This window comes from Mauremys mutica, chromosome 11 (genome assembly GCF_020497125.1).
Source record: "Mauremys mutica isolate MM-2020 ecotype Southern chromosome 11, ASM2049712v1, whole genome shotgun sequence".
In the NCBI taxonomy this organism is placed as follows: Eukaryota; Metazoa; Chordata; order Testudines; family Geoemydidae; genus Mauremys; species Mauremys mutica.
The window spans coordinates 30,029,759-30,054,187 of NC_059082.1; the positions used below are offsets into that span (position 1 = coordinate 30,029,759).

Here is a 24,429-nt window from a genome sequence, read left to right on the forward strand (position 1 = left end):
GAAGTTTAAATTACAGATTACAAAAAAGTTATCAGAATGGAGTTTGCATCTGACCATTTGCACACAAAATTGCGCACACAGAATTCCAAAGTTATGGAGATAACATCATGAATACTGTATTTTAATCAGAGTTGACCTTGAAACCCTGCACAGTTGCATGGGCATTCACTTAACCTTATTATAGAGAAAGCAAACTTTTGCCTACCACAGTTAAGGCAAAAAGATTGATGACACCATTCAAATGCTTTATGCTGAAGAAATTAGATTGCTAAGGATTTATGACCAAAATAAATTCAGTGTATTTGATTTATGATCAAAATAAGCAGTGTATACCAAAAACAGTAACAATTATGTATTGCTCAATCTACAGTAACGTACCATAAGTAACTCTTTAAAAATTGTACTAAAAATGAGTTGGAATAGTTACAGCATTTTCTGCTACCAAAAGAATTTGTTATAGTCAAAACTTTATTGTTGCCTTTATCTTAAGAGAGTTAAATGTTTAATATTAAAACTAATTATTCACTACATATGGTGAACAGGGGTTAGTATGCATGGGGAAATAGCTCAAAATAGTTACACCCTTCCACTTCCAAAGTGCATTAAGGTAAGCCACATTCTTTTAACGCAAAATAAAAGTGTCCACACGGAGAGTTATTGTGGAATACCCATTACACTTTAAATTCACATCCTAGCATATTTCACAATAGCTACCCCACACAGCCAAGCCCTAAGAACATCTTGTCCCATCTGGAAAATGAAACAGAGGTACTGGACTCATTTTAAAAAGTGATTTTACTCAAGCAAATATCAGTTCCCTCACACCATTTTCCTGTTTTAAAACCCTGACTAAAATATAATTGAGAATATATACACTCCTACTGTCATTTGCAATGGAAATTTGGAACAGTGATCAACAGGCCTGGAAGTTACATGAAGTTATTTTAAGTGCCAGACCTTCCAAAATCTTACAGAAAATACTGGCGCCCATCAAAAATCCATCCAATTAGCATAAAGGGATTATAAAACATTTTTCTGCTGTTAGCACAACATTGTCTTCCCTAAGCAAACAAAAACACTTGAACTGCTGGTGGATTATTACACATCAGTCTTAAATAAAAAGTTCGTTAAAACTAGGCTGGAAAAATATATTAATTCTTTTGGAGCAATAGTTTTCCTTGGTATTTTTAATTTGCTTTGTTAAGCACGATCAGCAAATGGCAAAATTAAAGTATTAGATATTTCATAAAGTACAGATTGACTAAGACTACTGAATAATGAAAATAATCAGAGGTTTAGTTAGCAATGAGTTTTATCTTGCTATTTTGCATTTAGGAGCTTCAGTAAAAAAATTTGTTGCATTCAGTTGGTTGTCTATTAGGTCTATCATTCCTTGGTGGGTAATTTTTTCCACACAAAAAACAAACCTAAACAGATTTTCCCCTCTGTGTCTCTGTAAAACCCATATTATGCACCAATAGAATGCTCTCTAACTTATAACTGGTTAGAAGATAAATGCTACTATCATTTTAGCAGATATTCAAGTTGGCTTGAACACTCCCACCTCATCAATGTTCCCATCAAATGTCAGCGGCAAATTTTTATACAAATGCTACAGAAATAAGACCCCTCCTCCTAAATATAAGTTTTCAATAATACAACAATGAAACATTAATTGATCAATCTACGTGTCATCTGATTAACACTGTTAAAGCACAGTAGATTTACAAATACCTGAAATTAGGAGGAACAGGCTAATTACAATGATATGCTTTAAACTATTAGTTATTTTTTGTATTACAAATGTACAAAAAAAAGAGGCCTGATGCAAGACTGGGGTCCCCCGTTTTGCTAGTGTTTATATAAACACATAAGAAACATCCCCTCCCCTGAAGAGTTCACAATCTAAATAGATATTACAGACAGATTAAGTATTTTTATCCCCACTTATTCTGCAGATGAAGGAATCTGGGCAGAGCAATTAAGGCCTCAATTCAGCAACGTATTTAATCATACCTCTAACTTCAAGGTGCTCCATCAGGATGTGAACTGATTATGGTCATGTAACAAGTATATGAAACTGACCCATCTCCTGTTTCTCAGTCCCATCCCTTCCTTCTCTTAGTCAGCCAGAATGCTTCTCTTAGTCAGCCAGAATGAAAATATACACCTAAATAAAACTCTGCCAGAATCCTCCTAGTTTGGTCAAATTTTTATAAAACAAGAGTCAAAATTGGATCTGTCTTGGTTCAATATGACCACATTGAGCTAAATTGTGCCTTTAGGCACTGCCTTGAGCAAAGGGTGGTGTGCAAACTAAACCCCAGAAGTAGCTCTGGGAAACAGACTGAGACACCCCAGTTACGTTTTCTTGCCTCTCCCCTTAATCTAGGGGAGGACTCAGAGTAAAGCCACTCAGCTAGAGAGAGATGAGGTGGAGCCAAGGTTTCTCTCTCTCCCCACCCCTCTGTGCCCCCTCCTCCCTGCCCACCTGGACTCAATAGGGGAAAAAGAGGAAACAGCAGTAGAGCCTCACTCCCTGTAACCCTCCTGAGCATCCGAGTAAGGACTCAAAACAAGCCAGACCATTCTTACCTGCAGGGTATGTCGATTTAATCATGGTTAAATGCATTCTTGTTGGTTGTCATAACCTTAATACATATTCTTCGTAACTCAGAGATAGATGTAGGTTTCATTTTTAGAAGTTACACACAACATTTTTAAACAGCAATTTATTTTGAAAACTTTTCAGATTAATTTTACAGCTATATCAAAAAATGAATGAGTGTTTGGTTATTTAATTTACCAAAAGTAATTGAAGCAGATATTTATGAAGTCATTGGGAGGTGAACTAGCTCCAGTTCAATAAGTTAATCATTAATATTTGAAGGATTTTCTTGCCATGCTGTATTAGGAGGAGAACATCACCAAAAAGACATTTAAATAGTTTTATTTAACTAAAACAACAACGTTAAGTATTCAGGATTTTTTTCTTCACCAGCAAACATATAATATTTTAACGAAACAAGCATATGTCCCTCGCTTCTCACATTTATCTCCAGACTTCTTCTCCTAGTCCAGATCTATTTCGCCCCCAACAATCTTCTATTCATTTAACTTTTTGAAACTTTGCACTTTTAGAGAGGTAAGGGATTGACTCTGTGTACACAAATTTGCAGAGGCTGTTCTTTCTCATCTCTATACATTATTTATTTAAAAATATTTTTGCTGTTAACAAGCATGTTATCTCTGGAGACACAAATCCATAGTTTGAGAACTGTAAACTAAGCATCCCTGAAGGTATCTTCTAGACCAGGGGTCCCCAACCTTTTTAGGTCCAGGGACCGGTTTCGTTTGCCGGACCCTCCGCAGGCGTGCCTGCAGGAGGTCCAGCTGAGCCGCGGGACGAGCGCTCCCTCCGCAGTCGTGCCTGCGGGAGGTCCGCTGCTCCCGGGGCTCAGCTGGAGCTTCCGCAGGCACGCCTGAGGGAGGTCCACCGGCTCCAGTGGAGCTTCCGCAGGCGTGCCTGCGGAAGCTCCAGCTGAGCCCCGGGAGCAGTGGACCTCCCGCAGGCACGACTGCGGAGGGAGCGCTCGTCCCACGGCTCAGCTGGACCTCCCGCAGGCATGCCTGCGGAAGCTCCACTGGGTCGGTTCGCGGCCCAGTTTCTAAGAGGCTGCGGACCGGTACCGGGTCGCGGACCGGGGGTTGGGGACCCCTGTTCTAGACAAGGGGTCCCCAACACGGTGCCCGCAGGCGCCATGCACCCACCGGGGCATCTATGTGCACCCGCATACTGGCTGGCGGAGAAGCATCCGCCGAAATGTGGCATCAAGAGGCATCGCCACCGAAATGCCGTTGATTTTCAGCAGTGACGCCTCTTGATGTTGCTGCTTCTCAGCGGATGCTTGTCCGCCAGCCACGGTCCTTGGTGGCTCATCGTCCATCGCCGGCTCATCGTCCATCGCCCACCACCCGGAAGAGGTTGGGGACCACTGTTCTAGACTGAGCACTGAGTCCCACTGCGTAGATAGAAAGATTAACCTAAATAATCTATACGGAAGTCCCTGAAGCCCTGTAAGATTGGGTCCCTAATTCATGACCTATTGGAACTCATTTACAAATCTTTTTTAAACATTCATGAATATATTATGTCATACTATAGAATTAGAATTTATAATCCCTATTCCATGAGATATCTTTGAGCTATAATGTATCTTAATTAAAACTATCAAAAAATCTGCTTTAAATAAAAAAAATCAAATTTAAATTAAAAAATATTTTTAAAAAAATCATTGATTTTTATCCACCCTGACACTTCCAAATAGCTTCCATATACATTCAAGAAGTTATAATTGTTGCATGAGAGGTGCTAGATAATGCAGTATGTATTTAACACATACCACACACTTTCACTTCTTGACAGCCAGGGCCAGTCACAAAGGAGACCTCTGCATTATTCATTACTTTCACACTGTGACAGCTCCTATATTTTAAGTACAGGCCACAGCTATAAGCATAGTGGCAGCTATTGGAGCACAGAAACTAGAGAAGAATTTATGTATAAAAACAAAAAAATAGCTGCCATTCCAGTAATTCAGGCAGACAGTGGGTTTCTTTTCATTTCCTACTGATAGCTTCCAACTTTAAAAATCCCACTGTGATTGGCACTTTAATTTATAAAAGCAAACATGCACAGAGAAAAAGATAGAAGGGTAGATCCTGCAGATTGCTGCTCATCTGTCTCAGGGTGTGAGTACTCTCAACTCCAACTCTAGTCAATGGGGCTGATTCTGGCTTCACTTGCACCAGTCTTGCACTGGTTTAACACCACTGAGTCCACTGGAGTAACTGCTGATTTACATCAGTGTATGTAAAATCAGGATCAGGAACAAAGAGTCTGGTTTAACTGTTACCTTCCCCATGTAAACTTGGGGTTGGGAGTTAAAATTAATATTTCAGTTATTTTTGTAACAACGGACTATGAAAAGTGCAAAAAAGTAAATGACTTACAGCATATATGTGTCTCCAAATATTGCACGGTTCACAGCATCTCCAATAGAATTATGTAATTACACAATTTTACAACCAGACAAAGCTGTAATACCACATAGACATAACATGTCAGGATGGGGGTTACAGTAATAAAACAGGATAAGGACATATATGAATAGGGAACGGAAGAAAGAAGGGGACGGGGGGGGAACGGAGTGGTTATGCGGAATGGAGGTCTAGCATTCTTTGAGCCTTCTACACACTTCTGTATCCAAATGCATCTAGGAATGGGGTCCAAATTTCTTCAAATTCATGTAATTGCTATGGCAATAAGCTATTCTTTCTTTGGCTGCTAACTCAAACAGGTCCAAATACCACTGCTCTATTCTGGACACACGCCTACTCTTCCATTTTTGTAAAATCATGCACATGGTGATCATTGTAGCCCTCAAACACCAATGTATTTGTGGCAGAGTTAAGCCCAGTTTAGCAGGTAAATAACATAGGATATAATTTTCAGCAGATGTTAGGCTGAAGCTGAGTATTTAAATTCTAGTGTCCATCTCTTTCCACAGCTGTCTTGACTCATGAACAGTCCCACAACATAGGTATCAGAGTTCCTTTTCCTTTGTTACAGCTCCAACAAACATCAGAGAATAAGGACTTGATCTTGTGCAACTACTGTAGTATCCAATATATTCTGAATAAAATATTTTGCTGTATCAAGCATAGCCTGAAATCCACAGTGGCATTTTTAACATTATGTAATATGCTCTGCCATAGGGTTTTTTTCAGACCAGTAATAAGTCCCCCTCTCATGCTTTCACAAACAACTCCCCACTAATGGAGTTCCTCTTCATTAAGTATACATAATGGACAGGACATTGGGCATTTATGAAGCATTTCTAAGACTCCTAGTAGTTCTGGGGCTTCTGGGAGTTTTAGGGCATCTGGACCAAACTGATAAGTTAACAAGTGTCTTAGTGCAAGTACTGCCATACCGCTGAGAAGTGGCAGGTCATAATTTTGATTTAGTGTTAGAAAAGAACAAAGCCCTCATCATTGACTAACTGGGAAATCCATATAATGCCCCTGCTTAGCCAATTATTCCATATTATAGATTTGTTCCCAATTTGCACAATGGCGAGGGTATAATTGTTATCTCTAAGCTAGGCTAGCCCAGACCCTTCATATAGCCACCACTGCAGGCATGAGACAAAAAGAGGAATTGAGGAGACCTGCAGCAGCGGGAATTGGATGCATTAATATAAATTCAATTTCCACCCACATGAGTATACGGCTATATAAGCATGCTGGGACCACTTTGAAATCTGTGATCTGATAAAAGCATAATAGTAATTTTGTGGGTCTGGGAGCCCAAACACCTTCCCTGCTTAGAGGGAGTTGGAGTTTTTTTAAATCAGGTGTTCTCAATTTTTTTTTTTTAATATTTGGAAAAAAACTGTTACAAAATGGGACTTTATAATTCCTTACCATGTAAATATGGAAACCTGTTAAAACTTCCTAAATAAATACAATGGGGCTTTCCAATGTAATCTATTCTACATGGAACTGGTGGCATTAATACATTGATTCCAATAAAGGGGATCCTACTTTAAATAAATCACTCCTTTGATTCTACCCACTGCATATGGGCTAGGAGACCTTTCACAACCACCTACCTTCATATCCACCTACCTTCATATGCACAAAGTTTTCAGGACAGTATTTCTCAGTTCCAGCCGAAGAGTCCTAGTAGAGTTGCAACCTCTCATGCCAGTTTGCAATGCCACTCAAATTTGGCCTGGTGGATGCTACGTCATGACGAAGGTGTAGCTGGGCCAAATTTGAGTGAGTGGCATTGGGACCCTGTGAGTAAGTGGGAAGGCTCGCTGCATCCCACCCAGTTGAAAACCCATTTTAAATGATAGTGGACACTGATCAGGGTCCCACAGGAAGGCTCTAATAATGCTATTGAATTTTCTAAAATAAGATGGACATATAGCAACAGAAAAGCTTCAAAAACAGACTCCAGTGAGAAATTGCTGAACTGGAATTAATTTGCAAACTAGATACTATTAACTTGGGCTTGAATAGAGACTGGGAGTGGCTGGGTCATTACACAAATTGAATCTATTTCCCCATGTTAAATATCCTCATACCTTCTTGTCAACTGTCTGAAATGGGCCATCTTGATTATCACTACAAAAGTTTTTTTTCTCCTGCTGATAATAGCTCATCTTAATTAATTGGCCTCATAGAGTTGATACGGCAACTTCCAGCTTTTCATGTTCTCTGTATGTATCTATATCTTCTTACTGTATGTTCCATTCTATGCATCTGATGAAGTGGGCTGTAGCCCATGAAAGCTTATGCTCAAATAAATTTGTTAGTCTCTAAGGTGCCACAAGTACTCCTGTTCTATATACAGGTAGGAAAGAGGCATATACACAGGCTGGCCCTTTAGAACATAGAGGATCCTAGGCAGAACACTCATTTTTATTGTGTTAACCCTTCCCCACAGGCTCAGGGAGAGAGAATGCCATTTGTCTGTATCACTATTTGCAAGAGTACAGGATCTAAATTTAACTTCACTGATTTAATATGTCTTGGTACTTTTATATGTAAGTACTTAAAATGTATTAGTTTGCCTATGGAAATTCCACTGAGAAAATTCCACTATATGACAACTGGGAGATTTCCAATAACTCTGATTTTTCCCCATTTATTTTGTAACTAGATATTAATCCAAATTTTGTAATTACTTATAAAAGGGCTGGAACTGTGATTTCTGGCTTGGATAAATGCAAATGTGCATCATCTGCATGTAACATCAATTTATACTCCATAATACTGAGTTGTATGCCTTGGATTTCTGTATGAGCCCATAAAGCTACTGCCAAGGGCTCAAGAGCCAAATCAAAAATTAATGGAGACAATGGGCACCTTTGCTTAGTACCCCTGAAGAAGCTGAAGGTATTCCGAAGTCAGCAAATTATTCTATTTGTAAAGTGTTGCTCAACTTAATTCCATTCAGAATAGCAAGTAATGGAGGAAGCGGCTGCTTCTACCTATAGATTTCTGAGTTTGTGCTTTACTTTTGGATTCATTTTCCTGAAAAATGTCAAGTCATATCTGAAGGCTTATTGTGATGACAGAAGCAATTAGCAGGTCTCTACACATTTTTTTTTCCTATTTGCAGTAGCAGCACCATTACTACCACCACCTGATGTAGTCAAATCTGAAATGCAATTTCCATTCTAACAATTCTCCACTTTTCAGTGGTTTATAACACAGATACATTGCTTTAGGGCCAGAGCTTCCCTTGCTTGGTGTGTCATTCAAAAGGGGAATGTTTTGTACAAACAGGATGAAATAATTTCACCTATTTGAGTTATTCTGCAGTTTTTCCACACATATTTCCACAATAATATACTCAGATAACTCAAACAGCTGAGGCTAGGAACTTCAAATGTGGTTTGTTTTATAGATATTAGTGAGACAACCTTATCAAACTTTGATTACCACCTCCTCCAGGAATTTACATATTCTACTGGTTAAGCCAGAAGAGTCTATAAACTTCAGAGGTTCAAAAGTTCCAAAGCAAGGAATTTACAAGGAAGACTTAATTAAGGGAGAATCAACACAAAATGTATTGGATAAAGCAGGGGTTCTCAAACTGGGGGTTGTGATCCCTCAGGGGGTCACGAGGTTATCACATGGATGGTCACGAGCTGTCAGCCTCCACCCCAAACCCAACTTCACTTCCAGCATTTATAATGGTGTTAAATGTATAAAAACATGTTTTTAATTTATAAGGGGGTGGGGAGGAGTCACACTCAAAGGCTTTCTGTGTGAAAGGGGTCACCAGTACAAAAGTTTGAGAACCCCTGGGATAGAGCATTATGGGAGGAGGTACAAGTAGTGATGCCTATGGTTAAGGTTGCCTAACAATTTCCATTATAAAGACTCTGTGTTTTCAATCGATTATAACTTTGCCAAACTAACTGTTTGAGATGAAATTTTTCATGAGGTGTGTCTATCTCACACAAAACACCACACAGAGTTGTGTGTGTGTGTGTTTTTAAATAATTTCAGCAAAATATAGTTCAGCTTTTCTCAGAATGAGGTTAGAGGGATATTTGTTTGGTGGATGTTAAAAAAAAATTCATAAACTTTTCATTAAGGTGCTCTAGAGCCTCTATGTTTTGGAGCAGAGACTTGAAATTTGGCAGGGGAGGTCCCCCTGGGGTCAAGATGTGCCTTTTGCAGTCTATGTAAAAATCTGCCCAAGTCTGGCCAAATTATGAGCCTCTAATAACCTCAGTTCACACAGAGTCTGGCAGGCAAATTCTCCCAAGATTTCACTTGTACTAGGCATTCTCCATGCCACGTTTGCAGGGGATGCCTGAGCAGGACTTTCCCTGCAGTTGTTCCTCTTGGCAGGTTTGGACCACTATGGTGCCAGGTCCCAGAACTCTGAGCAAAGAGATTGTCTCTCTCATTGGCTGTTCTCCTCACTCTCTGGAAACCAGCAAAGAAACAGCCTTATTGCAGTGAAGGGGGGTGAGAGGTCCTGGAGGCGGTAGACTTGGACAAGGACAGGCTGCAAGGGCTAAGGGGCAGAAGGAGTCAGGCTGAAAGTAGGGCAGACAACAATGACGACAGAGGCAGAAGTGTTTAACCACTAGAGAACACCTCCCTACACCCCTGAATTCCTGAGTCTCATTTCTCCCTTGACAGCAAATAGCTGTGAAATCCACAGGCAAAATGTGTGCCTCATCTCACTTTACTGGCTGGCCCACAAAAAGAATGACAATTTACTAGTGCTATTATTTATTGTTAACTCAACTGACAGATGTCTGTGCTGTGGATCTAAACCAGTGGTCCCCAAACTGTGGGGAAGGAGCACCATCCAGCCCCACTCTGGCCCCGCCCCCATCCCCAGCTGCAGGTCTGGTCGCAGCCCCCGGCCATGATCCCCAGCTTCTGGGCCCTAGCCGTGGCCCCAGCTGCAGCGCTGGCCACACTCCTGACCGCAGCCATGCTCCCAGCCCCCGACCAAGGCTTCCAAGGTGGGGGACGAGTGGAGGAGCACAAACAAAAACATTTGGGAACCACTGATCTAAACAAGCCCTGCTGCACCACTATGTGGCAGTCAATATGGTTAGAACATAAGAACAGCCATACTGGGTCAGAGCAATGTTCCATCTAGCCCAGCACCTTGTCTTCCGATAGTGGCCAATTTCTGTTTTGTCAATTTGCCTTTTAAGAAACCCAGGCAATTTGTTTTTGAAAAAGTAGTATGTAGTCATGCAACTAAGACTGTATCATAACGCATAGGCACAAGGAAGCTCAATTGAGGTTGCATAAGAAATCAATTTTGGCATTTCCTAACTGTTAAGGTTGTGATGTCAGGCAATGAAAAAATGTTCTTTTAATGTAGGTGGGGGGTTTTATATGTAATATTTGACATAGTTCAGTATCAGTCCTTGGCACATGTTGATAGATGATTCCCTGTGTCAAGGTAATTTTATTTTGCACAGCTGCCAAATGGTGTAAGTTGAGGTATTGTTCCAGCCACCATTCAAGGGGAAACTGCACTAAGGTCATTACAAAACAAAATTTAAGAGTGGGTTCTCTTGCCCACTACTCCTGGGGGAATTCTGCACCACAGCAGCGCAGTAGAAAAAATTGCCTCTCCCCCGCCGATTCTCTTTACTTTCCACAGAAAATGGCTTCTGTGGGGAAGCAAAGAGAAGCTGCACCAGTGCTCACTCACTCCTCCCTGGCAGCTCAGATGTGTCTGTTCGGGCAGCTGGGGGAGAGGTAAATCACTGGAGGGAGGAGGGTCTGGGGGCCTTACATTAATGCCAATGAACAAGGCTTCATGGAAAACCGATCCTAACTTGATACACATTTCTCATCAGGCCATACCAGAAGTTTGGACTACAAATATGGCTGATATGCAGGGGATCATAACCTGCTCTGCTTTCCTGATTCTCCTTGAGAGACTGGCTAGAGTCAGCAAGGTCTCCCTGGTCCCTAATCATAAATGGGAAGAGGGAAATTCTAGCTGCCGCCCCCCCCACCTCTTTGAATTCTGGCTCCATGCCCCAAAACCAGAGTCAGCAGAATTAAATTTCTTTATAAACCCAAGACTGCTTCCTCAAGACTATTTCCTCAGCCTCAGTGAAAGTGTCCCCTGACCATGGGATAAATCATAGGCAAACCTGGAAAGGAGTGTTACTGACCCAAGGACTGCTCCCTCCACAAGTCTAAAAGGACCTGTAGTCTCCACTACTATTTGGATTAAGAAACCAGAAACTACCCCAAGCTAATTACCTTCAGATTTTTATTTTATTTTTAAAATACTTTTCTTCCCCTGGTTTCTTTTTTAAAAAATTATATGCCCCTGCAAAATATGAATAAAATGTAACTAAGTGGTGCCCAAAATTAACTCGGCCATGTTGTACACATGGTATGCCACACATTCTATTCCTCTTTTCCTCATTCAGTGCGAGTTTAACATATTCTTGTTAAATTAACTATGTATACCATTTAAGAAGTTGAGATGTCACCATGGTACAGAACACACTGCAAGTGCAATCATAACTTCTGGAATTTCCTGTACTTCATGGAGCTAGTTTAAATAGCTAGACGCAAGCAGCCTTTGGCCTACCTCTCCAAGATCATACCTTTCCTTTTAATTTTCAGCAGTTCCATACCTTGGGTTATAGTCCACTGTCAACAGACTAGAAATGGCACGAGGAAACCTAGGTTTAAAACCTTATGAAAAGATGAAATACAACAAATAGACAGCATGAAGAAATTATACAGAGAGGATGCAAGACCATTTAGCAATTGGCAGAAGAAAGTAAAAACCCTTTTGTGGAAACATAACAGGCAGAGAAATAGTGGGGTAAAAAAGGTTAGCAATAGGAAATTGTATTTCTGAGATGCTGCACAAAGAACAATGATAAAATTCTCCGAGTCAAATTCTGTCCTTGGACAAGCCCCACTGACTTTCACAAGAGTTGTGTGGATGTACCCGAGCACACAGACTAAATGATGTGTCCATTTCTTTATACACAAATTCAGCAACCACTACTAGAACTGTTAATAAATATATCTATTATTTATATAGATTTGAATTATTCTGAAGATCAAATTAAAGTTCTTATGTAGACAAATGTCAATTTTCTAAATATTTAGGTCCAAATTCTCTCCCCTTATCTGCTCTGCACAGAATCTGATCTTTTATCTGCAGAGATGCATAACTTAGATTAGAGAGGATTTTGCCAACAGAGCTTTAATAATTATCACTAGAAATATTCATTAAAATTCAAAAAATGAAACGCCAAATATGAACACCATCTCTATAATCATTAGTACATCAGACAAAATCATTCTACCTCTGGTACTTGATAATCCAGGAGGTCAAATTGTTTGGGAAGAAATTGGAAATTAGAGAGAGAACTAGTAACACAACGTTCTTCTGAAATGAAGAGCATGCATGCATTCTGCAAAATGATTTTTCTAAAAGAGGTGAGCATTATTTGCTTCCAGTTTCAACCATCTGAAAAAAAATGTGCTGATATTCAAATTTCCTTACTTTCAGAGAAACTGAGGAACGACATTTCTCCTATCACAGTGACACCTTAAAAGAAACAGTTATTTTATGCATCATTACACTTCAGTGGAAGAACAGTGTGGAAGGTATGAAGCTGGTCACCAAGTATTAAGTGACAGCTATAGCTGTTCTCCATTATTGTTCAGCAGAGCTGAAGACAAGAGAAAATATGGCTGGCCTCACAACAGTTTAGGATTATGTAAGACTCCCTTAGTAAGAAAAGTGTTCCTTTAGCATGTCTTCGCTCCAAGAAGCATTTAATGCAATCACAGTAAAATGACACTCCTTTAGCCCTACTTCCATAGTTCAGGACTAAGTTTTTCTTATGAAAAGCAACTTCCCGTTTCTGACTGACTGCATACTACACCTCCACCTCGATATAACGCTGTCCTTGGGAGCCAAAAAAAAAAATCTTACCACGTTATAGGAGAAACCGTGTTATATTGAACTTGCTTTGATCCACCGGAGTGCACAGCCCTCCCCCCCCCAGCACTGCTTTACCGCATTATATCCAAATTCGTGTTATATCAGGTGGCGTTATATCGAGGTAGCGGTGTACTGAGAAGTTATATAGGCAGGCTTAATACATTTTTAAAAGATCCTTCTCAAGAGTTATCACCTGAGGACTATTTGGTGGTCTATCTGAAGTTGATTTTGTGGTCTCTGCGAATCTCCCCAGCATGGAAATGTCCAACATCACAGAAGCCATCACCACAAATGGCACTAGTAACCAGGGCCGGCCCTAGACCAAATGGTGCCCTGGGGGAGCAGTGTCTTTGGCAACCCCCCTCCATTAGTTAAACTTTTGAATACCTTATGAGATTCTACAACATTCCAGATCATTCTAAGAAGTTAGTGAAAAATGAATCCACACATGGAATACCTGAAACATGTTTTTCAAACACTCTCTTTTCCCTTTTGTCACTCCCAAGCCTGGCACCTCAGGCAGTCGCCTGGGAACCTGCCCCTAAATCCGGCTCTGCAAGTCAACTAATCTTTGTCTGTCTGTGCAGAAATGCCAAAGACTGAATGGCCATAGCCACCTAAAGGTGAATTCTTAGAATCAATTTAAAGGTACACTGGCAGGAAAAAGCTTGGATTTCGGTGCCTGCACTGTACCTATTTTGTGAATATTTAGAGGGCCTCAGTAATAAGGGGTGCCAATGCAGCACCATTCACAATCACTAAATACTGTAATTCTGTTTTAGGTTCATCTAACGTGTCTATTGCTATGTTATCCCAGCACTAGTTCTCTCACATACCAGTTTCCTTTTTAAACACCTTTGACTTTGAGAGAGAAGGAGGGAGCATATGTTCTTTCCCCAAATGGGAAGATAAAACAACAACGTAGAATGTTTTGTCACATCTATTTTATTCTTTCACTTCCCATCTTTTTAAATGTCCACCTCCCCTTCCATTTACCTTAGCTTTCAAGCCATCAAAAGGCTGTCAACAGATTCACAGTGCATGTATATTAATAACCTCATTCAATAGAAAATCAATATGTAGGTATGTGAGCTATTGAGAAACTAGACAAGTCTTTCTTCCTTGAAAATCCTAAACTGCTAACCTGTGTTATGGATCCTTGTCTGCTATTTTTCCCTTTAGAGGCCAAAAACTTTGGTATCTTACTCCACCAAATACCAGCTCTCTCTATTCTTACTGCACTTGCTTCAGCTTCCTTTCCTGCACTGACAATTTGCTCCAAGCCTCTGAAGTCATCTTGGTGCCTCATTCAGTGTTTTTATTATGGCTGATCTCTGCATCCTGTTCAATATAGGCATCAAGCAAGGAAGAGTCGGCACTTGGCAAAACAAGGAGGAAGATGAAATTCACATGCTTGGAAAATAAGTCTTTGCTGCTGCATGTTTTAAGTATTTTAGTGTCCCTTTACAATAGTCAGGCACTGCCCAACATCGACAACTGCTGAAGAAACGGAGGGAGGTTAAAAAGTAGCTGGTATCTATCTCAAATGAGTTTTCCATATCTGTGCTAGATGGAGGAAAACCACCCAAGTCTCCCTACCAGCCATAGAAAAGGTTATGTCCTCCCAAGTCACATGTTTAAGTGCAGAATACAGTAACCCCTCGCTTAACATTATAGTTATGTTCCTGAAAAATGCGACTTTAAGCGAAACGATGTTAAGCAAATCCAACTTCCCCATAAGAATTAATGTAAATGGGGGGGGGGGGGTGTTAGGTTCCAGGGAAATTTTTTTCACCAGACAAAAATAAATAAATAAATAAATATATATATATATATATATATATATATATACACACACACACACACACACACATATATACACAGAGTATAGGTTTTAAACAAACAATTCAATACTATTCACAGCTGTGATAATTGTGAAGCTTGGTTGAGGTGGTGAAGTTAGAGGGTGGAAGAGGGAGAGATATTTCCCAGGAAATGCCTTGCTGCTAAATGATGAACTAGCACTCGGCTGAGCCCTCAAGGGTTAACACACTGTTGTTAATGTAGCCTCTCACACTCTACAGGACAGCAGGAATGGAGGGGAGGGGAGACAGCAGAGCAGACAGAGACAGACACACACCTTGTGTGTGGGAGAAAGAGAGAGAGAAATGCACACTGCCCCTTTAAGTAAGCTGACCCACTCTTAAGTGCATTGTCTTTTTAAGTGGATCAGGAAGTTGAGACAGCAGCTGCTGCCCCAAGCTCTCTCTGTCTCTCTCCGTGTCCCCACTCTGCTCTATACGAAGAAGGGGTAAGGGGGAGTAGGAGCAGGGGGACACCCTGACATTAGCCCCCCCCTTCTCCCCTCCTGCACAGCAAGCAGGAGGTTCGGGGAGCAGCTCCAAGGCAGTGAGCAGGAGCAGCACATGGCAGTGGGGGGAGGGACAGCAGAACTGCCCAGCAATTGATAGCCTGCTGGGCGGCTGCAGCACAGGGAAATTAGGGGAGTGGGGAGCTGATAGAGGGACTGCCGGTCCACCCTGGTTCCAAGCCCCCACCAGCTAGCTCCAACGGGCTGCTCTTCCTGCAAGCAGTGAACAAAGCAGGAGGCTGTCAAATGACGTTAGAAGGGAGCATTGCACAACTTTAAACAAGCATGTTCCCTAATTGATCAGCAACGTAACAACGAAACAACGTTAACCGGGACGACTAAGTGAGGAGTTACTGTAGTTTTAGTAGCAACTCCAGGCATAGTATGGTCTCATATTAGTATGTCACTGGATAAAAAAAAATTAAAAATGAATAAAAATAGAACAGTGCACCTCTGCATGTGGAGAAACAAATACTTATTCACCTGAAGTGTAGTTTCCAAACCAATATCTCAGACCTGGAAGCCAAATCTCCATCCTCTTCCTCTGTCCGCCACCCTCACCCCTCTTTAGGTTGTCCTTAAAAAAGGACTTGTGATAGAAATACATTATTAACTTCATTTGCTATTTTCGGTTTGTACTTGGAAAACCCATTTGTTCCATTTTGCTAACTATGGTCCCATCCAGTTGTTCAACTGAATATTCAGTGGGTACGCCTAACTTCTGTGGCCTCCCAGCTCTGTAGAGGATACCTGTGTGGCAGGTGAAAGAAGGTAGGAGGGGGAAGATCATAGGTTGAAATATGGAGAAAAGCTGGTGGATCCATCACGACAGTGGCTCTCAAGCTTTCCAGAATACTGCACCTCTTTCAGGAGTCTGATTTGTCTTGTGTACCCGCCAAGTTTCACCTCACTTAAAAACTACATGCTTACAAAATCAGACATAAAAATACAAGTGTCCCAGCATACTATTACTGACAAATTGCTTACTTCCTCATTTTACCATATACTTATAAAATAAAATAAATATAAATAATGTACATTTCAGCGTGAGCAATATAAATAGGTTGCATGAAATTTTAGTTTGTATTGACTTTGCTAGTGATACCAGTCAGCTCTGTGTTTTTGGGGAAGCAGGGCACGGTGTCTGGCCTGTCTGACTCATGAGGGACACACACACACCTGCCCCCCACCCCAGCCAGTCTCTGCTCGAATCAAGACGGATCAGAGAAAAGGCTTGCAGAGAGCAGTGAAGGGCGTTGGGAGACACACCTAGACCCCTCCTGACAAGGGTGACAAGATTAAGACATCTCCATTAGCATACAGAATGGAGAGCAGAGACAATGCCCCTAGCCTCATCTGCATGAAAGATGGGACAGGGATTAGCATACAGAATGAAGAACAGAGAACCACACTGAACTCTGGGACCAGAAAAGCAGGGAAGCCCTGCATCATGGGAATCTCTGCTCTAGATGTTAATGAACCTATGCCTGCCCACACCCAGCTCAGCAGTTATCAGACCAATTATTGTAAGGAATCCTTGACTGATGTCCAAAATACTGAAGCAGCCTAGTTGCACTGTGAGCTCCCTGGAAGAAACCACCACCCATAGCCAAGCGTGATCAGCTCCTATTGTCTAGCCTAAAGAAAACCCTTGAGTCATGAGTTTACCCTTGAACCATTGTTGTTTCTCTACAAAAACCATTACCTATGTTCAAGTAAGTGTTCTGATGCATAGACCCAAAACTCTGCATCAGTTCCACTGGGACTCCATCTTCTCCTGATTGATAGTGCTAGGGGCTTTGCCTGTCTCCAGCACTCAGGACCCTGAGCTACCACCATATACCTGGGAACCCCGACCAATTCAAGCTTCAGGGGGCAGTGAGATCCTCTTCTTTCTCTCGCTCTGTTTTCCTTTCTACCTTACATAGTAACCTTTAATAATGTATGTTATGTTGGCTTAGGCTCTCCTTGTGTAGTTATCACTATTATTCAATAAATAACTTTTATGGATAAGCTGGTTGCTTCTCTTGCTCTTACTGAATTTTACTCTTTTGTGTTTTTAGCTTCCCCCATTTCCTCTACTGCAACGTTTTTTTAACCTAAGCTAAAGATCCCTGCAGCACCCAAAGTACTGTGGGGTTTGCTCATCAAGTAGGTTACTACCAGTACAATTGTGATGTGAGAGTGGGGATAGTGACGTGCGGAATCTTGGACACATAAGGGTGGCAGCTTGAAAGTGCTGCTTGATCCAGCCCATTGAGTCCAGGGACATATAAGGGGTCAGCTTGAAAGTGCTGATTGACCCAGTCTGCTCAGACTTGCTCTGTTAGTGTGTGCGTGTGCGTGTGTTCATCTGGTTCCAGGGCTGGAGGAACCCAGCCCTAGGAAACCTAGGTCCTGCAGGATAGCTCCATTGGGAGGGGACTTGCATAAGGGAGAAGTAGAGCTCCGTATGAAAACACAAGTGACAAACCAGTACATTGATAGAATTACAGACCCCCCCCCCCCCCACACACACACACACGCAGAGAGAAGAGTAACCCGAATAAATGAGCATACCCCAAAGTAACGGGCAGATCTGGTAACACTAGTGCTTTTTATGTGGTCTGTTGTAAAACTAGGCAAATATCTAGATGAGTTGATGTACCCCCTGGAAGACCTCTGAGTACCCCCAGGAGTGTGCATACTTCTGGTTGAGAACCACTGCATCACAGCAGACTGTCTCTCCCTTTCCCAAAGCTCTTACCACCAACACCAAACTGTGGAAGAAGCATATTATGATTTATAGAGGCTACTCCAGCCATTAGACTGCAGAAGCCTCCTCAGCCACTTTGTGGGGTGTACATTTAGAAAGGGGAGTCCATATTATTTTGAATATAAACACCATTCAAGCATGAAGCAATCCAATATCTTACGTGATGTACTACACCTCTGCATTAGTTCAGTTTTAATATTTAGTTGGAAGTCCTTAATAATTCAATTTACTGATGTGAACATGCAAACAGAAGTGCTTTTAATTTGAATGCTATCTACAAATAAATGAAATTGAATTTTCCCTCAGCCTTAATAGATTTAAAAAAAATCAGCTTTCATAACTTTTTCATCTAATTATTTCACAGATATCAAGAGTAGAGGCATTAGCCATTTCTTCAAGTTTATGCAGAACATATGCATAATAAACTATTTAAAAAGCTTCATTACTACTGATAACTGGTAAGGAATTTAATTGAGTCTTGTTGCTATAAAATCAGGCAAGAGACAGAACACTCTCTGACATTTAGTACAGTAGATTCTTTACTCATTAAAAGTGTATACTAATAGAATTATTTGGACCTTGTTTGGTTATAATGTACCTCCTGGATGCTAGCCCGCTGAGACTAGATTCTTGGCCTTGCATGGATCAAAAGTCTGCAGATAAAGAACCAACACCCACAAACCCTTCTTGTGAGAATAGTTCTGCCACTGATTTCAATTACAAGTATCTGCTCACATGAGGAAGAATTGCAGGATTATGTCTACCTTGTGCTGGATGGAGAGTCAATCGGAGCAACTAGGTCTCAATCCTGCAAGTGGCTGAGAACTCTGGCCCCTATCCAGCAAAGCATTTCAGCACATGCTTAACTTTAAGCATGTGAGTACACCTCAACTTAATGGGTCTAACTTATGACAAGCTTAGGCACTTTGCTGGTTTGGCAACAGAGTGATCACCACCTTTCAGAATCCAGCTTCCGAAGTCCAGTACAGATGATGTTTATTCTCTCATTCATAAAGTCATACATTAAACGTATTTGCCTGTATATTTTTTTTTATCTTGTGTGATCCATATTCTGTTTTCTACTGTTGCTAGTTTGTAACAATCCTTCTTCCTTCATCTCTTTTTCTCTCCTTGGAGATGAGGGGTACCTGTATGAGGGCTTGTCTACATGGCACGGAAAAGTGCATTTGAGGGGTATGCTTTGTAGAGTGCTCTAAAAGGCCCCACGTAGACCCTGCTGGCATGAACTAAGAGGTATTTAAGTTAAATGTGAACCACATATCCTTTTAGCTCACGCCATCAGAGTCTACATGAGGTCAATAGAACGCTCCACAAAAATCACACCACTCTAATGCACTAAAATTTACCACATTCTGTAGACAAGCCTTGATACTGCAAGAAGCATTTCCTTTATTCTAAGACATATTACATATTATTAGTGCAGTTTATAAGTTCGCCACAATATAGTTTTGCTGTGTCTACTAGGGCCAAATTTTTAAATGGGTCTCCACCCAGCTAGTGACTTCATTTTTGTGAACCAATTATTAAGTATATGCAAATCAAGCACATATAGTACCACATAAACGTAGAAGCCTTCTTTGAATATTTAGCCCTAATAAAGAATGTTTACAGTCTGAAAGGAATGACAGTCCAAACTGTCCTCTGAAACAGAATGTACCTGAAAACATGTTTTATGATGAGCATATCAGAAATTAAGGACTCATGTACAGCTACCAAACAAAATGAGGTTGATTGCTAATTTAAGGGATTTATCAATTGCTAGTTATTCACTACATCTGTTAGCCTGGTCATTTCCATTGTAACCAAGTAAACTTCCACTATTTATGAGAACTATGTACTACACATTATATCCCAGATTATTATATTTTAAAAAAATGTTACACAGTAGAACCTCACAGTTACAAACACCAGAGTTATGAACTGACTGTTCAACACCAAACCCCATTTGAAACTGGAAGTACACAATCAGGCAGCAGCAGAGACCAAAAAACACACAAGTACAGTACTGCGTTAAATGTAAACTACTAAAAAATAAAGGGAAAGTTTAAAAAAGATTTGACAAGGTAAGAAAACTATTTCTGTGCTCATTTCATTTACATTAAAATGCTTTTAAATGGTTAAATGCAGCATTTTTCTTCTGCATAGTAAAGTTTCAAAGCTGTATTAAGTCAATGTTCTGTTGTAAATTTTTGAAAGAACCACCATAATGTTTTGTTCACAGTTACGAACATTTCAGAGTTACGAACAACCTCCATTCCCAAGGGGTTCGTAACTCTGAGGTTCTACTGTAGTTACTGTGCCTACAGAGTGTCATGTGAACATTACATAAGTCAAAACTAAATTCTATGAAAATACTAAATGGCAGACATTATGTCTCTCTAGTGTATGTTTATTCTTTTTCCTACTAAGCTAATAAAGGCAATGGACAAATGGGCTGTCCAGTGTAAATAAAGTGATAATTATTTTAACCTTTTTTTTATTCTAAATTGGGGAGGATCGCAAAGGGGGGGAGCAAAGCAAAGGAGCTTTGACTTTTAAGTCTCATTTTCATCATAAATGTAACCAAGCAGCAAAATTCTATTCTTAAGCTCTATCTCCAAACTCTGTACAGTTCAGAAGGTTATATTGTTGCATCTACAAGGTTTCTTCTACTAGAAGTCTGTCTAGAACAGCGTTTCTCAAAATGGGGTCCATGGACTCTTGGGGGTCCATGAGGGTACTTCAGGGGGTCTGCTGGCCTTACTGATCAACTCCTCCCCTTCCTCCCAGTGCCTCCTGCATGCTGGGGAACAGCTGTTCAGCGGCGTGCAGGAGGCGCTGGGAGGGGGGGAGGAGCAGGGACAGGGTACACTCAGGGGAGGGGCAGAAAGAGTCAGGGAAGGACAGGGGTGGAAACAGGTGGAGCTGAACTTACAACAGGGAGACTGTTCTTATAGATTTATTTATAGGCAATAAATAGTTCTCAGGAACAGTTTAATGCATGTTTCTATGAAGACTAAAGAAATACATGTAGACGGGGCCTTTTGTGCTTAACATTCAACCAATATTAAATAAATAGTCCTCTTTTAGGCTCAGAAAAATTATCAATTTTTAAGATGTTTCACGTAAAATTTTATCTGATTTGGGTTAAAGTGACTTTTAAAATTGAAAACCTCTTGAGGCTGAAGCATAAATCGGAAATGCTTTTCTTCTAGCTTATTTGCTACCAGCTACAAGATTCATGCAAACTACAGAGAAATGCATTCGAACAATCAAGAAGTTCTTGTTAAATGAAAATCATTTTGGAACAAGTTAAAAGCTGTTCTTTTCTTCACGATTCTATTTATTAAGATCTTTAAATAAAGTGTTATCTCACTGAAAATACACTCGTTACAAAAAGCTACAAGGGGAAAAAAAATCCATCTAGGATCATAGGCTGCCACCATTATTTCCTTTCACTTTCTAGTCACAAATGGTGCTAAGCACCTACCAGATGCCTTCCTACCTCTTACTCCGCACCTCCAACAACAAAAGAAATCTTTCTTGTCGACACAGCAATGCTGACAACATATCCTATAATCAATGCTGAAGGTGCCTCACATAAAGACTAGCAATGCAGGCTTGAATGCAGGCTTAAAATGCCTGCAGGTATGCTGTTAATAACAGGCTGTCTTGCATAACCTAAAGTGTAGCAAAAACATAGTATTTCCATATCTACTTATGTCAGAAAAATTCTTGCCTGAACAAAATGGTCCAGTAACCTCAGCTGGTGTAAATCAATACAGCTCCACTGACTTCTGTGGAGGTGCATCAATTTATACCAGGTAAGAATCAGGCCCTACTAGTTATCAAGGTATACAAAGTATAAATAAGATCTCCCTCCTAATGACTCATTTAATTCTCACCTTTGCTAACAAGGTGTATTTATCCACCTACATCATTATGAACTGAGACAGAGAGAACAGAAGCATACAATATAAGTCTGGTTATGTTGGACCAACAGTCAGTTTAAAATTGCAAGACTGGGAAACTGACCTGCTAATATAGCACAGTGACAACATACTTTACTTATCAGAGTCATTGGAAGAAAATGGAGCTTAAGCAGAAGGGGATATTACATGAAATGTTCTGAGAGGGTATCAGTATGAACAAAAGAATATCTCTAGCCAACTTCTTTTTGGCCACCCTCCAAGATTGTATAGAGAAGAGAAGAAAAGAAAATTAGAGAGAGACTCAAAGTCTTCTGCTGTATTAGTAAGAACTGTGCTTCATATTTGTACTTGGGTCTGAATGGACCTAAATATGCTTTTCCCAGAAAATAAAGCTTTTATATTTCAGTTGCTATTGGGGTCTGGCTACCCACCAGCCCCCACCAATGCCCAATATACATAGAATGGGACACAAGACCCTTCCTCCCACACTCGTATAGGAGTGTGATGTCCTCTTCTAAATTTTCATTTTTAATGGCAGACGGACTCATATTGATATGGGTATTTTTGGAACCATATTTTAAAACTTAGAACCCCATTCCTTCAACGTCTCTCTCTCTCTCTCACACACACACACACTTTCTCTACAAAACTGCCTGTACCTACATCTAATCTTTCCCAATAGGCAAAACAGAATGCAATCATACGGGCCTCTAATTTTTTTCTATTCAAATGTATGTTGTAATTACTAGTCAGTGGCTTTAGAAGCAAAATAGATTTTATTTATATTTATTTGTAATTTTTTACGCTGATCCAACAATCGGACTGAGCGGTTTTTTAAAAAGGACTTTAAAACTTTTTTTCCATGCTCAGATAACCAAAAAACCAAAATTACAAATAGCTGAAAGGATTTTCTTCTACCTTGCCAAAGAAATTGGCTTTTTGGCTAAAAAAAGAAGCACAACATTTTTTAGCCAGAAGGCTAATTTTCCACACACAAAAAGTGTTTTAGTGCCTGAAAAATAAAGGCTTAGAATAAAAGATCATTCTCAACCCTAACTACAGTGTTGGTTCCACAACACTATGATGTTGACGTGCCATTGTCTATAAAGTCAGGTTCTACTACCTTCAAATAAAACTCAATACCCCACAATTTTGTTTTTAAATAAAAATAAAGCAATGGGCTTAAATTGCAGCAAGGGGGTTTAGGTTGGACATTAGGAAAAACTGTCCAACTGTCACGGTAGTTAAGCACTGGAATAAATTGCCTCTGGAGGTTTTGGAATCTCTGTCATTGGAGATTTTTAAGAGCAAGTTAGACAAACACCTGTTAAGGATGGTCTATATAATATTTAGTCCTACCATCAGTGCAGGGGACTATACTAGATGACCTCTCAAGGTCCCTTCCAGTCTTACGATTCTATGATCTCAAAGATAAATATTGTATTAGAAGAAAAAAAGAAGTTCAAATTCTTTTTCCTGAGAATTCAATGCCCTGAATTGTTTCTTTCTATTGTCATTCTTCAGTTCCTTCTCTGACAGATGAGTGGCCAAACGTGGTTTGTGGCGTCGTACAATATGGTACACATCCAACTCTTGTCTTTACCTTAGGTATTTACTCAGTGTTTATCAGCATAGTATCTAGGAACAGAGTAGCCTAATAGAGTACAGTCCCAGCATACAATGTTCTCACTTGACCAAATATTCTATAGACCTAAAGGATAAAATTCCAAACTGGCATAACTTCATTAAGTGGACTTCCACTGAAATCACTTTACCTGGATGAATTTGGCCCCATTCATCTCGATGTTAAACGTAACAGCTATTACAAAGCACTCTCTTTTGTCAGCAAACTAAGCAGATCCACTGATACTCCTAGGAGGTTGTCATGAGGTAGCCTTCACTTAAGTAGAGTTTGAATACCCTTGTTCTGAAACATGAGATATTGGCCACTGCCAGAGATCAGTTACAGGACCTGGTGGCCTATACAACTGATCTGATGTAACAACTCCTATTATGCGTACTTAGACACCATTATTTATTATTGGTATTTTGGTAGTGCCTTGAAGTCCTGTTGTGCATGAGGCTGTATAAACACATAGTAAAAGATTTATGATCTAAACAGACGAGAGAGGGGATTCAGAGGTCCCCAAAGTTTGTGAGAGTTTGGGCATGTCACTTCACACCTTTTTGTACCTCTATTTCTCCTCTCTTGCCCCAGTGTTAGACCCAAGAATAGAACCCAGGTCTCTTTCTCAGTCCAGCGTCCTACCCAGTTTGACCACACTATCTCAAGCTACTCATGTTCTTAAAGGAGTAC

The 24,429-nt window shown here is 40.4% G+C and overlaps 1 protein-coding gene across 7 annotated transcripts in view; it reads right to left on the bottom strand.

Annotated features, from left to right (window-relative positions):
* Nucleotides 1-24,429, bottom strand: part of APBA2 (amyloid beta precursor protein binding family A member 2) — a 228,795-nt gene that overhangs the window by 142,573 nt on the left and 61,793 nt on the right. The window contains exon 1 of one of the 7 annotated variants that reach the window (XM_044980040.1): nt 17,269-17,286. The exons of the other annotated variants lie outside the window; for them this stretch is intronic. The gene's annotated coding sequence lies outside the window, so the exon portion shown is untranslated. Of the gene's footprint in view, nt 1-17,268; nt 17,287-24,429 lie in introns of those variants that run through there. 7 annotated transcript variants of the gene reach the window in all.